The following is a 16,205-nucleotide window of genomic DNA, read 5'->3' as shown; positions in this document are numbered from 1 at the left end:
TCTGCTCATAACATATATAATTGTGATATAAATGTTTTTTTCCCTGGGAAAAAGTGTTCAATATTTTCCCTCTGTGGTGTTTGATACGGTTTGAGGTAGGAGTCCTTGTGGGTAACAGCTCAATGAATCTATTACTAGTGATGTAGCCACGTGACATAACAAAAAAGAGATGACAAATGTTTGAGTTTGCACAGGAAAACAGGGATCAGTTGTGAAAGGAAATTGTGTGTGAAACTTGAGGCCAAGAGGCAAATGGGCCACAAAAAAAGTCAATTAATTACAATCATGATGCCATGATGTTTTTTTTCTTCTTCCTGTCGCTAAACAGCATTGCAGAAACACGGTGGGACCTTGACTAATAGTCTGATGCACATTCAATTTTAAGTTTAACTTTTTATTTATTGGACGTTTGTGTAAAAGCGGGAATATTACTGTAGGCCCAAGATAAAATCCTCAAACATTGTATATGTTAATTGTCAGTGGAGACAGATGTAATACCTTTATGTAAAAATATAACATTATAAGTAAAAGTCCTCTTTTGCTTTAGTATCAATGTGCTTGAAGTAGCAAGATGTACTTAATACAGAATATGGCTGTTATAACACTGCTGGACACTTAAATCAGCCAATTCTGAGATCGATGAGCTAGAACGACTGATAAATGATCCATCACAAGATGAACAAAGTTTATAATATATGTGTGTTAATGGTAACGGTAGCAGGGGTTTCCCCTTATCTTTACCTTGTATATTAGTGTCATAAAGGAAGTTATTGTGACATATATACCTTGACCGTCAATTATGTACTTTTTGTTGTTTGTTTCAACAGTAATACAATAATACAAGTAGAAGTATTTGAATAGCAATGCATTATTTCTTAAAATGAAATGTAGTGAAAGTATAAGTACAAAGTACAGAAACACTCATGCATGTACCTTAACATTGTAGTTGTACAATGCTGCAGGTCTGCTGAGATCCTCACCTCCTTCAAATTCAGATTGAAGACTTTTCTGTTGGTTGTTGCCTTTAATTGAACCAGATTCAATTGCTGCATCTCACTACTGCACTTTATTTCTTAAACTGCACTGCAACTTTTATTCATTTTATTTTGCTTCTTGACTGTTTTAATCTTTTCATAAGTTAACTGTTTTAAAATCTGCATTATATTTTGCTTTCAATGGTTGTATGTAAGGCACTTTGAATCGCCTTGTTATTGAAATGTGCTATACAAATAAACTTGCCTTGCCTACATATAGTTTAGAGAAAAAAAGTTTTGGCGTGTGAGTACATAAGTGTTCAGTCATTATTGCAGATATGTATTTATGTTTTTAGTGGATTTGTCCACTGATTGGTACAAAAAAAATATCAATGTTTAAACTCACAAAATAAATACTAATAGGAAAAAAAAACTAAATCCAGAGAGACATTTTCTGGCTTTTTGGCTAATGTGATTTTTGTTATGTATGTGACGTGTTTAAACACAATTATAAGTGATTAAAAAAAGTAATAGTGTTCACGTTGAAATTTCTTTATAAACAGAGTGCGTGTTTGTTGTAATTGTGTCAATGAACCGCTGGGCGAGACTCTCTCTCTCTCTCTCTCTCTCTCTCTCTCTCTCTCTCTCTCTCTCTCTCTCTCTCTCTCTCTCTCTCTCTCTCTCTCTCTCTCTCTCTCTCTCTCTCTCTCTCTCTCTCTCTCTCTCTCTCTCTCTCTCTCTCTCTCTGAATAGGGCAGATGCTGGATTCGGGAGAAGGTCCGCCATTATTGTGAAGCTGGAAAAAAAAATAGACTTCTACACACCGTCACACATTTCGCCTATAAGGGGCTTAATATTAGAAAGGAGTCTGCAACGATTTCGCAGGATCTTGTTGTACACTAAAAGTGGCGCTTCGGTAAATGAAGGCAGGGCTTTTAATCGCATTTCTTACGGATTCTTTATTTTTGACACAACAAAGGAAATAATAATTGCTGAAAACAACGTGGTGGTTGAATCAAGAAGGGAAAAAAACACCGAAACAGCGCTTTCACGCCGCCTCCCCTGGTTCTCCTCGTTTCCAGTCGCGGTGAAAAGACTGGAGTTCGAGCTGCATTTTTTTTCTTTTCCTGACGACAATTTAGTTTTTTTTTCTTCTTTTTTTCCCTCCTCTCCAAAAGACAGAGAGAGATACGCATCTCGTTTCTGAAAACTTCAGTCTGATGAACACGAGCGCTCAATGGGCAGGGTGGGAGACGCAATGGACAGATAGCCTGTTAATTTAACAGGCGGAAAATAATCGATGTCAGTGCTGGTAGGAAGTGTTTTAATCTGTTTTTTAAAGTCTTTCGCCCGGCTGTGAGCAGAGGAGCAGCGACAGAAAGAAAGGAAGGAGCGGACGACAGAGAGAGGAATGCTATGGTATGTAGACCACACGAGACACTCTTCTTTTTGCACCAAATAATACACGGGAATGGACAATTTGAAACTGGCGAAACGATATTTTCAGGCGTCGACCTCCTCCCTGTATGGCAGCGTGGGTTAATACGGAGTGCTGCGAATAACAAAAAACTGGGAGTCAACCCCAGTCCCTCAAGTTTGAGGCTGGAGAGATCTGAAGCCCTTAATAGTAATGATTATTCTAATGGCGATGCATGCGTGTACACACATACGACCTGTTTCTAATGGAGGCTACGCTGGCCCCGTGCATGTTTTAAAGGGGAAGTTCACAGAGGAGAAAGGTGGGTCATAAAAAATGGATCTTGTCCAAACATTAAAATTGTTTGTTCAACACCTGGAATGCATTGGTCTTGTCAGGCCTGGAGAAACTCCCCTGTACGCCTTTTAATATAAGGAGCAATACGGGTTTTCAATTGGCCGAGGGGGAATTAGGAGGTTTGTGTTGGCTGGCAAACAACTGTTTGATGCTGCATTTCTTTTTGTGTGTATTTATTCATGTTATGATCTAGATTGAGGTTTTGTGGAGTTGTAAATTGTGAAATGTTGCTGCCTGTGCTTTTATTTAAAATGTTGAGCAATTTAGTGGCCAGAAACCATGGTCCTAATCAGTTTTAGATCATTGTGTGTGTGTGTGTGTGTGTGTGTGTGTGTGTGTGTGTGTGATATGCATATATGTATATGTATATATATATATATATATATATATATATATATATATATATATATATATGTATATGTATATGCCTTATATATATATATATATATATATATATATATATATATATATATATATATATATATATATATATTACACACACTCTTACATGTTGAAATGTTTGAGTGATTATTTCCTCTTTGTTAAATGCCTCACTAACTTTGCAAACATCAAAGCTGCTCCCTGGTGACACAGTTAGATAATGTGCATGTGCCCTGCCTGAAGGTAACTGTCGTCTGCTCCTGTTTAACTGTACCTGTGAAATCTACTAAAACTGGATATACGTATACATGTGGCCATTTCTACCAACTATCAACATCTCAGTTGTGGATATCTAACTTGACTGCTTGTCGACCCCGTCATGTTGTAAGACAAGGTACAGGCCGACTGATTAAGGTGACCTAATGATCATAATTAACACCCCCATTAATCTTTTCTTGTGACGGAATTTGTCACTGTGTTACGGCCTAACCTCACTTCCACTGCAAAGTGGTCATTGCCCTGCCAGCCACTCCCTTTTTCTCAGTCCTTCCACTGGACTTCAGTACTTTCATTTCGAAGTGGTCTTTCCACCTGCCTCTGAAATATCGATTTAAGATCGACTGTGAAAGACTTCAGAGAATGAGATAAGTGGGGGAATGTCTGTGTGGGTTTGTGATATGGCCTTAACACAGGGAGGGCTGTGGTCTACTGTACTGCTGTGTCACTGCCAGATAGAAGGGACATGTTCAAAACTGGAACCTTCCTTTCATCATGGATTTATGATGTGGATTTTACGGCCTTACCAGGCAAATAAGTTGACTCATGTCCCTGCATTTGCTGGCTTTCCTTTGACTGAGTGCTTTTTGATCTTTGCTCTTAATCAACCTTATTGGGACGACCATGCCATGGAGGAAGTAAACACGAGTGCACACACTTTCCTTGGCAAGACGGTCTCTTTGCTCTCAGGTAAATGCATTAGCAGCTGTCAGCACTTCTGTTCTCTGCTTGATTGGGCCATATGCAGTGCAGTCACACCTCTCCAGGAAGCCTCCTCTTCCCCTAATGGCCGTGCCATTTGTCCAGGCAGCAGGCTAGCTACCAGCATTCCCACTCAGCCCTGTCTTTGGGCTGCGGATCGTGCGGTTTGTCCCTGGGCTAGAACATGTTCCTGGGATTAGAGGAGGGCAGGCTTTGTTCGTCAGGATGTAGGCCAGAGATGTGGAAATATCCTTTGATGAGGGCACTGGAAGTGAGATTCTGTCCTGTATTATGTGGACAGATAAACATAGAAAAACAAGGAAAAACGGAAAGAGTGATGGGATATCTAATCCTTTTATATCAAGTATATTCTAGTAGTCCTCCTTTCTCTTCAATATGATTTCTCAACACAGTAATCAAATGATAAAGGCCACCGGAGAGTACTTAAGCCCTGAAGTGTAAAACGTGTTCTAAATCAGTAAACCCAGCTGTGAGGTATTTTGATTATAGTGTCACTTAATTTGAAAACTTGAACCATACAATATTATTTCCATGTCAGCCCCGGCTTTTTTTCTCTCCTATAAAACACAGTGCCGCTGAATGAAACGGTGGTCTCTCGCTCTTTTGACGATTTCACAGCTAGCATACTTGTCAACGCAGAGTGACCCCGTATGCCAGGGATGGAAAATGTCCCTGCTCATCTGAAAATGTGCCGTTTAACAAATCTCGCCTCTCTTGTATCGCAGGAGAGGTTTGCTTGTGAGTCAGTGTAAGCCTGTGTTTGATGGAGAAAAGAGCTAATTATAGCGGGCAGCTTTGGAGTTTGGTGGACCAGATTACAGTCACTCTCCTCTCAATAGCTGCCTTGTTCTAGTGGCCGATTATTAGGCAGAGAGAAGTGCATTCTGGGATGATTGTATCTGAATTTCCATTAGAAAGTGCGCCTGCCTCAGTTGAACTGAGGTTCCCTTCTCTCCTCACTGGTCCAGCTCCCATGCTCATTACAGATTTGCAGATGGGGACAGCTTGATATAAAGGGCTCTGTCGTGTGCCCCTATTCTCTTTTAAAGCCACTTTAAATACATATCCTGAATGGCCGACTTATCTATGAGGGAACCGACCCCCAATCAGCATTGGTGGTTACACCTTGTTTTTATTTTATGGAACAAAATGATGAGAACATATCACTAATACTCCTATGCCAGAGACCCCTTTATAACAAATGGTTCACCAAAGAAGTTTGTATGTCATTTTTATTAAAATCAATCAGTAATAAAGATTGCATTTACTCTCAATCTCAAGCACACTGTATTATGGTATTGCTTTTCCAATGCCAATGCATTATTAATGGTTAAGGCTAGTGGGAAGTATGGGCGTTTAGATATGATTAATGGTTTGAATGGTGGCCATAGTGCCATGTTGGGATAATTTTAATGAGCCTTCATGTTTCTTCCTGAGGGAAGAAAAAAAAGACACTATTTGGAATCACGGTGACCATGGAGATGAAGGACCAGGATGTAAGCCTCAGAGGAATGGTGACCTCTGGACGTGAGCGGCCCTGCTTTGCTTTTCCAGATACAATTACACAACAGAGGGGCAAGGCTAATGGGCTATGGTAATTTGGAAGAGCTGTAGAGGGGGAACATGAGGGGATAAACTAGGAACAGGAAGAGAGTGACACAACAAAGCAGGTAGTCAGTTGGAGGAGAAAATAAGCTACAAGCATGAGAGTAAAACACAAGCAGCCAGCTTCAGGCTGTGATCGTGCTATGTGCCCTTTCTGCTCAGGGATTAACCAATCAATGACAGCCATAGGTAACCCTGCTGCTTGGCAATTTGCCACAGCTGAATTCCATGACTCGGCATGTCTGTAGTTAAAATGTTATTGTTGAGTCACTGCCAATGAAATTACTTCAAGAAGTTGGACGACTGCTTCCATAATCACATGTAAAAAGTGTGTCCCTCCTTTTAAGTTCTCCCAGGTTTACGTTGAGTAGGCGTCTGGTCTGAAAAGAGGGGCTAGTCATACATATCACCGTTATAGTGTTCAGGGTAAAATAGCCTCTAATTGTTTTTGAGTGAGTCAGTGTTACATACAACTTTCTTACAACTTGTTGGTTCAGTAGGAAGCTCAGTAGTAGAGTAAAAATTGTGCTCAGCGCTCAATGCATGTCTATCCTTTTCAAATGTAGAGAGTGTGTTGGATTTATTATTTTGCTTATGATGGTACATCTCTCTGATTACCTACAGTGGACCTTTCCAATAGGAGACCTTCTGCATTCATTTTTTTCAGTGCTTGGGTACGTCCTTACATCATATATCTGTGGGTATCATCAGTAGGATTCATTCCTTCCGGAAAGGCTCCTGTAACAGCAACTTCGGTGTGACTGAGACGCTCTGAGGTGGGGTGTTATCTACGCAAGACTGGCTGCACTCGTAAGCTGCTCCTTTTTAGGTATAATATTACAAGTGAGGATGAGAAAATAACATAAATCCTCAGCTTCTCTCCTCTAACTGTTGTAAACATTGTAATTTAAACCAGGTTGTGTGACTAACTACAGCTATTTCCTTTTTTTAATTTAAGTTTTACACCTTAGCCATAACAATATTTGGTGTCCTGTAAAATATTGCATCAGAATGATATTAGTGTGTAGCAGTTTGCAAACTGTGCAGAGCCATGGAGATATGTTTTGGCAATACTAATATAAAGTGCATCTACTGCGAGTTGTAACTCCTTCTTTGTGTTTAGATTTATGCCATGTTAATATACAACTACTTTTGGAACAAGGCAGGAACATGATGTTAAGTTTTCCTGTCACCCCGCCATGTTTTTTTTTTTTTTTATAATGATGACTCCTACTCCACATGCTGTTTCGGCCCAGCATTCTGACAATTTATTGGAAGTGTCTTTGTACACCTGCAGCATGCAAGGAGAGCAGAAAGAGGGGGAGAGTGGGAGACAGAAAGGTGTTCTTCCAACGTATTTTAATTAAAGTTGGCAGGTTTAATCACAGATTGATAAACATCAATCAGAAGCCTTTTTCTTTTTATCTTGCTTATTGTATATAAGTACGAAGAGCAAAGTGAACCGGCGTCAAATTCCATGTATTTGCAAATTTACATGGCCATTAAAGCTGATTCTGAAGTACCTCACTCAACCCCACGTTTTTCTTTCTTTTCTCAAACACCTCTGAAGCGCTATTGATTTGTCGGGTTGCCGCTCCGCTTACTCTTTTTCATTTCTTTTTCACAATTCACAGAATCTCTGTTTTTATTTCTGTTACAATGGCCCCTTCCATCGCTCAAATGTTGTGTCCTTGAGCACAGTGCGATGTTACAGTCACCGGTGGTTAAGGACACAGGGAGGGCGCCACCTTGTCACTAGATGTTAATCTCAGATGCCACTTCAGGGGGATCCGGCCACCACTGTGGTGGCCTGTGGCCTCTCCCCAGTGACTATGTGGAGACACGACCACACAAAAGGACACACAAACCCCTTGTATTTGGACAAGGGGCATGTTCTACAATGTTGTGATTAGGTATTCCTAACTTGGAGCTTGCCCCAGGCATTTTAACATTTCCCAATATGATGTGGCTGTTATTGTTTAGTATTCACGGTTGAAGCAACTCAACATCGAAAGTTTGAAAATTTGCATTGAAAGTGGCTAACTTGTAGCACCCAAATCTGAATTGTAGTATGTATATGGCTCCGCACGCACAGTGTATCCAACACTGGCTGACCACTCCTCATCCTCATAACATAACTGTCAGAGTGGTTCTGGACACTAGACAGCTGTGTGACAGTGGACATCATATTCTCTTTAAGGTGAGAAGATAAGGTGGCTGTATATCCATTTGTTATCACAGGCAGCGAGCCCCCGACACCTCCACATCCCTTATCTGGCTGTGTCCCAGTTTCTAGCCCAAGCTGGGGCTGATGAGTAAGCACTGCTCCGCTTGTGAATGGCTTGGCCTGCCGCTATCGATTGCAGCGCCATTGCCTGTCATCCAGCCACCACTTAGCTAATGATGTCCATACTATTGTCTCACGGCTGGGAAAACGGCCATAAAACGGAGAACGGCGTCGTCGGAGGGAGAGATGGATTTTACCGATAGAGGAGGCACACCCAAAGCAGCCTGAGCCAAATGGTACTGCGCTCTGCTATCTTAGGATGTGAGCTTTGTCATTCTGTCCCAACTCCCTCTCTGGTTTCTTTCTCTTGTTGGCTATCTTTAATGTGGTGCTGGTTGGTCCATCTGCATGAAAGAAAGGCAAATCATATTTTCCGCCAGTGTGCCAGTCTCTGTGTTGGCCTGGTTTTGACCTTGTTGCTCTCATTGTTAAGGGTGTTGGGCAAACAGCACATTTGTTTGTGCATAATAAATAATCTTAGTGATGAATCGCCTTGAATGAGGCAATTCGAAAAGGCTGCTATGAATGCCAGAAAGATATATATCCTGTTGCCATTTTAGAGAATTGTTAATGGATTTAGCTCAGAGTTGGGTTTTCATGGGGTGACATGGGTCATTTCTCTTCTCAGTGCCGTAATTTCCCAGGATGCAGTTGGGGCCCCAAGGTCCACAGCTCTTATGTCAGAGTTCATTTCCTGTTGCAGTGCTCCAGCAGCTCCTAAGGATCCACCATTTTGTAACGTTCCAATGAGGACTAGGGAAACATGTCTCAATTCACAACCTATTACTCATAAGTTTGGCTTTTTAACTCAAAAAGTCTCCCATCTCAGTTCAAGAGTTGAAAAGCATTCAGCCTCACACTGAGTAAACTGTTAACACAGCCAAGGACAGACTATGGCATAAGTAGTAGAGGTGGGATTGCGTATACTAATTAAGTTACTGTCCATGAGTCACAAACATGAGGTAGTTAAATGTTTCAGAATGAAGACAGCCTCACAATATTTAGCTTTTGCTGGAGTTTCTAATTATACTTTTGAATACATCATCTTTGGTTGCAAATCCCCGCAAACCTGAGTCTGCACAATTCCTGCGTCTTCCTTTGCTGACTTTTATGAATGTCCTAAGTCGTGAAGATAAAAGTACGGGAAATATGGGGGAAGAATGTAAACATTTCTCAGTTGTTTTTGGTTTGAGGGTTGTTCAGGGAGAGGATGGCCTCGCCACACCACGGCTCGCATTAGTCACAGTCATCGGAGAGAAGAGAATGCAGATCTTTTTGCCCAATGAGGGAAAAGGTCGTCGTGAATGCAGTTTGTCAGGTCCAGACGAGCTGCGAGCCGGGCCGGTTGTAGCGTTAGTCCCTGTGAATGCCAGAAAGAAAATGAGAGAGAGGTGAACCTCACATGGACTAATCTTTAGTGAAACATGAGTATGAAAACATTGACGGACCACTGGCATTGTCATCACTTTAGATGAGTTCTAGGTAGTTCAGTTTGGTATCGGTTACATTGCCATTTACATTAGTTACATTGCAATCTGAGATTTCCACAGAGACCTTATCTCCACTGAAATGTTTGAGTTTGGATCACTTTGTGGGCACAGTGGGGAGATAAGAGGGGAGACCAGAATTATCGTCTTTACCTTTTTAAATTCTGCTCTTTGTACAGGTAGATGCGATCTTTAAAGATGAAATGTCTAATTTACCTTCCTAAGTCATGTAAAAATGATTTGCATTCCTTAAAGGGGTACTCCTGCTATTTCAGTTATTAATTGCCATAAATGTCGGAAACATCAAAGGACTAATTAAAAAAATAATGCTAAAAATATGTGCAGCAGAGGCACTAACTATTTGTCCTGAGTATGAGTCAAGTTTAAAAAAACACCAGATCTTACATCTCCTACAATGCAACTCATTAGTGTCCAAGCTCCACCAGAGCCAGCTACTGTTTTTACAGGCTGTGTAATACTCCCCATGGCACATAAACTCACTTTTACAAGTAAAATTGAAGTGGCATGAAACATGATTGCACTTAATGGATTCATTACAACTTTAATATTTCATAAAAAATTTATATATGTCATCTATTGTTATATATGATTGATAGATGGTGTACTCCTATGCGGTGTTAAATTTGTGAATGCCATTGAACTTGACCATTTGTTCCAAATGGGTCCCAACCAAGAGGGAAGCTGTTCAAACAGTATTTGTTCATGCAGACTGTTGTGTTTTCGGTCATGTAGATACTCCTAAAAGGCAAAGCAGTTAATCATTAATTACTCTGAATGACTAATGGTATATTCGCCCTGCAATGACTGTGGTAAATACTGATGAAGAATTTATTTTGTTCTCAAGTGTTGACGCTACACCGGTCAATGAGAAGAATATCTTTGAACGATCAAGAGAGAAGTTAAATAAGCTCACAGACATCATAATATTGTGGTTGGAATTTGTCCTTGCCATGGATCACAAGCTCCATTCCTGACATCAAATTTAAGATACATTACGCAAAAGAGATTTATTAGAGGATGGATGTACTTTTACATGAGTAATACTTGAATCCCCTTCCTGAATCACTTACTATCGTGGTGGATAGATTGAACAAAAAGGGTTTATCAAAAAAATGAAGCGTTTGCCCATGTTGGAACATGTGAACTCGAGCTGATAGCATTCCTATTGAAGTTTACCGTCAAGCCAGCAGATCTTTAGTCCAATCAAGGTAGTTATTATGTCTCTGCTTCCTCCAAGAATACCCAGATGAAGCTTTAAAACACGGCTAATGAGCACCTTTGGAAATTAGTGTGATGGATTTAAAGTCTCTTGAGAAGGATGAGTTGTTTGAGTTTTTAAGTGAAAATCTCTTCTACTTCTCAACTTAAGTATTGTCTGAGTACTACGACAAGGCTTCATCTCAACCATATGTATGTATGTATGTATTGAATATCGTTAGTGAAATACACAAACATTTTAAACAAAGCTGTGCAGTATGCTGGTCATGTCACTGTTTCCACTGTTGTGGTAATCTTGGAAACATTCAGACTCACTGTGATAGCAGTAATTGGCAATTACCTTCCATTTTTTATGAGTTTTTCTGTCAGATGTCTGCCAGAGTATAACACCAACACAATCATTATAGGGATGTTGATCCTTCCATTATTTCAACCACCTGCTGTGTTTAGTATATTGTGCAAGTATGTATATGCATGTGCCAGAGAGATGAAGAATCAGAAAGAGGTGACTCTGAATCTCAAAAGTATGTTGAAGCCATCAGCTTAGTTGTTGCCATAAACACGGTGGATCATTTGTCATGTTGTTTTGATTGCAAAGCACTTCTAGAACCAACCAAACCAGTGCCTGAGACTAGTTTAGCCTGCCCTTGAACCACAACAAGTATTGCACTGGAGCGCACGCATTGTTTGAGCTCTAAGCAAACTCTATTTCAACACATTTTATGTTTTACAGAAACTGCCATCCACAACAGTTCAGTTTTTGCTGTACAACTATGTCAAATGAGCCGATCTGTCCCTACTCCCTCAGTGTTTGGCCATTGTGGATCAGATTCGAGGAAATTGTGCAACTCTGAGAGTATTCTGCTTTTCGACCACAGAGCAGGCCTTACATCAAGGCCATTGTCCTTTCCTCTCTTTCTCTCCCCCCCCTCCACTCCAGAGGTCATAGTTGACAGAAGACATGGGTGAGTGATGTCAGTCCTCCCCCTAGGTCCTCTGGAGATCCTCTGGTCTCGCGTGAGGTTGGGTACAGCAGCATGGATGGCAGAGGGATGCTGTTGTTCTACTTTGTTTGTTTTTTTCGCATGTCTGAGATGGAGAGGCAGGATAAAGATGGTTAGGGCTGTATGAGCTCAGTCATGGGTGTATATGACGTATATATCTATAAGCTACCGAAAAAATTAGGTGAACCACAAGGCCGACAGATTTGAGTTTGAATTGTTATCGGCAGTATTTTATATTTTTAAACTCGCAGAATTCTCTTGTTTTTACGACAACGTGGTCAAGAATATGCTAAATTGAGATTGGCTTTCCTGTTGAAAGGTTGTTTTAGTGCATGCTGGGTCGTTGACTTGTTCAGAGGCTCTGTAATGTTCATTGTGTGCGAAACAAGGTTGTGAGTGCTCTTTGAGCGTGTTGGGCGGTGCTCCCGGGGCTCCCTGATGATGTAGCATGGTAAACAGCTCCTACTGCTTGCACAGCTGGGGCACACTAGACGGGCCTCTGCAGTGCATGGAGAGGGACTAGGAGGAGACAGACAGAGAGGGAGGCATGAGAGGGGAGGGAGGGGGAGGGGGGGCGGCTGGACCAACACAACAGAGGAATGCTATGAGGGCCTTCAGGGCAGGATACAAACTGCAAAAAGCACAAGCGAGCGCAGAGGAAACAAGAGCATAAAACTGATTATAAATGACAAATCCCCAGCTCTTGCAACCAAGCAGTGTTAGCTGTATCCTGAGGGTGAGAGAAAATGCAACAGCAATCACGCCGACTCCAATCCAATCACTTGTGTGTGTGACCGTGTTTGCGTATGTGGCCCCCCTAAATTCAACAGACAGGACATTTTGCCCCTCTCTCCTGTGTCCTCCCTTCATCCTCTGTGCTCGCTGCCCAGCGCTGATTGGCTGGGGGGAAAGCAAGGGATGAGGTTTTGTCGTCTAATCTGCCAGCAGATCACCACTGATGGGCCTCTGTAGAATGGCTTTAGTAAATTACTGTTCCAGGGAAGGGCAAATCCCTTCTATCAGATAGCAGCTCTCTCTTCATCTCTCCCTTCTTTCCAAGTCCCGCACTCTCTTTCTCTTCACTACATCAGTCAGGCTTTGACTTTATCTCTTCATCACTACCTTGCTCTCCTCTTCTCCTCTCTGTAGCTGTTAGCCTCTACTTCGCTCTCTTTCTTTTCTTTTGTTCTTTATTTCTTTTAGTCTATCTTTTTTGTTATGCAAATCGCATGTTGTGCACTTATTTGTGTGTATGCAGTGGACCGGATTTCTTCAGCCCAGGGGCCTCACACCCCGAGTGAATGAGATGAGTGGGTGTCAGAAAGAGACGCTCTGTGCATTTTGTTCTAAGGCCACTTGTGTGACATCAGCAAATTAGTTTCTTCAATCTGGTGTTTTTTTTAAATTTTTGTCCACTTTAACAAGATGGATGAGTTTTGGCAGCGGCTATCTTGACTGTCTGAAATCACACAGAAGATAATACTGTACATCCTGCCTCAGTATCTGGATGATAGTGTTTGTGGATTCAAGAAAGATAAAACTTAATCGAGGCAGGAATAAAGAAGATGACGAAGTGAGAAACCTGTAGACACTGGAACAGAAGGGAGTGTTGCTGTCATCCTGTGAGCCTGAGGTGGAGAATGTTGCCTGGTTGGGGAAACTCCCATTGAGCTCCTCTGTTTTATTACAGCTACCGCCAACTTTTACTAAATCACATCACTTTGCGATGACATATGGCAGTTAGGCATGTCTGATGTCACACAAATTTATTGTCTTTGCAACGATAGTCCTGCTCGATAATGAACGTATTTGGGGAATGTTGTTGCCCGTTGCAGACATTTTTGTAAGCAGTATTTTAACATGCAGAGCAGTTTTACAGTTGGTTTTGTTCATGTTCGAGATGAGACCATGAAAGGAACATGAAAAACCCTGTTAATTATGTTCTTTTAGACAGATCATAACATGATCCAGGTTTCTAAACGTTTGAGGCATGATTATCATGAAGCATTTTAGATGTCAGGCTTCATTTCCGAGTGTTAATCATTAGTACCGCTGTAACTAACAGTTACTTGCTTATTGTTTAATCTCGAAAATCTCCAGAAAGAGGGAAAATGCAGATCGCAATTGTCAAAAACCCAATTTCATAATTCATTCATCACATTTTTGCTTTACTGACTAATAGAATTGCAGCTAGCATATCTGGGTTTCCTCCGGGTTTCCAAATGTGTAACGGTAACCTGGTCATATAGTGAATGCTCGTCTTCTATTCAATACTTTGGAATTCACATCAGTAATTTAAAATAACCTGGACCACACTGGTGCTGGGTTAGTGATGCATTGTTACACTATTATCATCTGGCTGGTGGACCAAAACCTGACCAAAATCAGAATTACAGGAGCTCTCGTGTTTGGGGAGCCCCACCCTTCTCTATCGACTCTCTCCCCCTGCAGTCGGAAGCATCTGCTTCTCCTCTGCCCGCCACACATGCTCTCTCCCTCTCTCCACAGCCCACGCTGCTATTGCTGTGGCTGCTAGCAATCCAGCTCACGCCGATGTCGGAGCCTCTAATCTCTCTAGCATAAAGGCCATGCAAAGGGAATTTATGTTAGGCTGCCACGGGAAGAAAAGGAGAAGCGGAGAATCGTTTGAGCAGGTTGATAGATAAGGCTCTTGTGCTTTCTGTGTGGTGCTTTTTAAGCCATGTTAAGCTGCTTAATTAGACATAATCTACAGACCCCAGACTGAGGCGGAACTAATGAAGTTAAAAGACTCAAATCCCATCCTACCATCACACTCTCCACGACTCCACACCATCACTTGCGCCTCCTGGTCTCATCACCACGGTCTCCTCTCTGCCGCCAACCACCAAGCTCTCTCCTCCTGGCAGCACACTCTGCCCTCTCGTCCTCCTTGTGATCCCACTCTTTCCTTTTAACACCATAAATGTCTTGCATCACACCCAGACGTTCTGTCCTGCCTCCATTACCAGCTTCACACATGTACTGTATCATCAGAACAAGTGAAACCCTCAGAAACAAACATCATTATACGGACAGAGATTCGATGGATGAGCATATAAACTTGCTAATGAGCGTTTAGGGACACATGGTTTGAGCAGAAGAAAGCGTTTAGAAAATCATGAATTCAGATTTATACTTTGCGAAAGGCAAGATCTTTTTAAGGATGATAAATTACTGTATATCACAGAGATAAATGTATACATTACCACTGGTAAACAAATACTAAATGCTTAAGGCCGTTAAGGAAACGCCTCTCGTCTTGTCAAGGATTGGTATTCAGTGTGAGCGAGAAGAGAAGTAAAGCTACAGCTCAATGATGGAGTTCCTCAAGACCAAGCAAACAAAATAACAAGGCCTTTCTGAGGCAAGGCACTAATGGCTGCAGTTCAAAAGGTTGAAGCCAGACTGAGAACTGGTGGTAAGTGTTACAACAATTTACTTGGCAGAATCCGCTGTACTTTAGCACATTTTCTGTTTCCACAGTCTTCCCATATCTTGTTCTTAAGCTTTCCTTCTTCCTCTTCCAGGAAGAAGAGAATTTGTTTCTCGTGTCAGAAAACACGCTTCCGCGGCCTAATCCCTCCATGGGAGCAAATCGGTGCCCTGGCCATGTGTATGAATATTTGTGGATGAGTTATTCCAACTTTTATCCGGTTTACAATGCGCTAAATTCACACAGCAGTTCTCTGTGTGGCCTCCCTGTTGTAGCACGTTTACATATCTCTCCTATCGCTGCATCTTGCAGGTCTGGCTTCTTTGTTATGTTTTGAGATTTTACTTTGCGAAGGAGCCGGTTGGCCCACTAGCTTGTAAACGCTCATCCTCTGTGCAGGAGGAGATTGCAGCTGACCATTGTTGGGTCTCATCATCATCATCATCATGAGTGAGCTGCTTTGCTGGGCATTGCCTGTCAGAGAATTTTCTTCACCCCATTATCTTTATGCTTCTCCATTTATGCTCTCCCTTAGCCCTTCTTCCTACCTCGTCTTTACCTGAAGCGGTTGCTGCTTTTTGTACTGTCGAACTTATTCTCTTGACTATTTTCGAAAGGGCAAATGTAAATGCATACTGAACCGTGGGAATTTTAAATTACCTTTTAGCGCCTATCAGCTGCAAAAACTATTCTCCTGAACCCTTTTCCATCTCTACCTTTTCTGTCTCCCTGCTGCCTCCTTTCCTTACGTGACAAAGCTCTCCAGTACTGCCATGTATCATGGTGGTGTTGAGTGGATGGGAGGGCTGCTGCATTCTGGTCTTGCTTGATTAGCGAGTGTGTGATGCTGTGGGCAGCTTTGTTTTGTTGCTGAATGGGCTGTTCCACTGAGAGCGCAGGAGACGACGAGGAGCAGGAGAGGAAGGAGGGGATGGAGAGGAGAAGGGTGGAAAAGGAAAAGCAGGAGGAAGCTGAAAAAATATAAAAAGCTAGTGGGGAAG

The 16,205-nt window shown here is 41.8% G+C and overlaps 1 protein-coding gene across 1 annotated transcript in view; it reads left to right on the top strand.

The window, feature by feature from the left end:
• The first annotated feature begins 1,740 nt into the window (after positions 1 to 1,740).
• arhgap35a (Rho GTPase activating protein 35a) overlaps positions 1,741 to 16,205 on the top strand; it is a 55,372-nt gene continuing 40,907 nt past the window's right edge. The window contains exon 1 of the mRNA XM_068584425.1: positions 1,741 to 2,393. The gene's annotated coding sequence lies outside the window, so the exon portion shown is untranslated. The remainder of the gene's footprint in view (positions 2,394 to 16,205) is intronic.

The sequence above is a fragment of the Clinocottus analis genome, unplaced genomic scaffold (assembly GCF_023055335.1).
Source record: "Clinocottus analis isolate CAN_PGR_092001 unplaced genomic scaffold, fCliAna1.0.p SCAF_2, whole genome shotgun sequence".
Classification (NCBI taxonomy): Eukaryota; Metazoa; Chordata; class Actinopteri; order Perciformes; family Cottidae; genus Clinocottus; species Clinocottus analis.
This window is presented reverse-complemented; position numbering and strand designations above follow the sequence as displayed.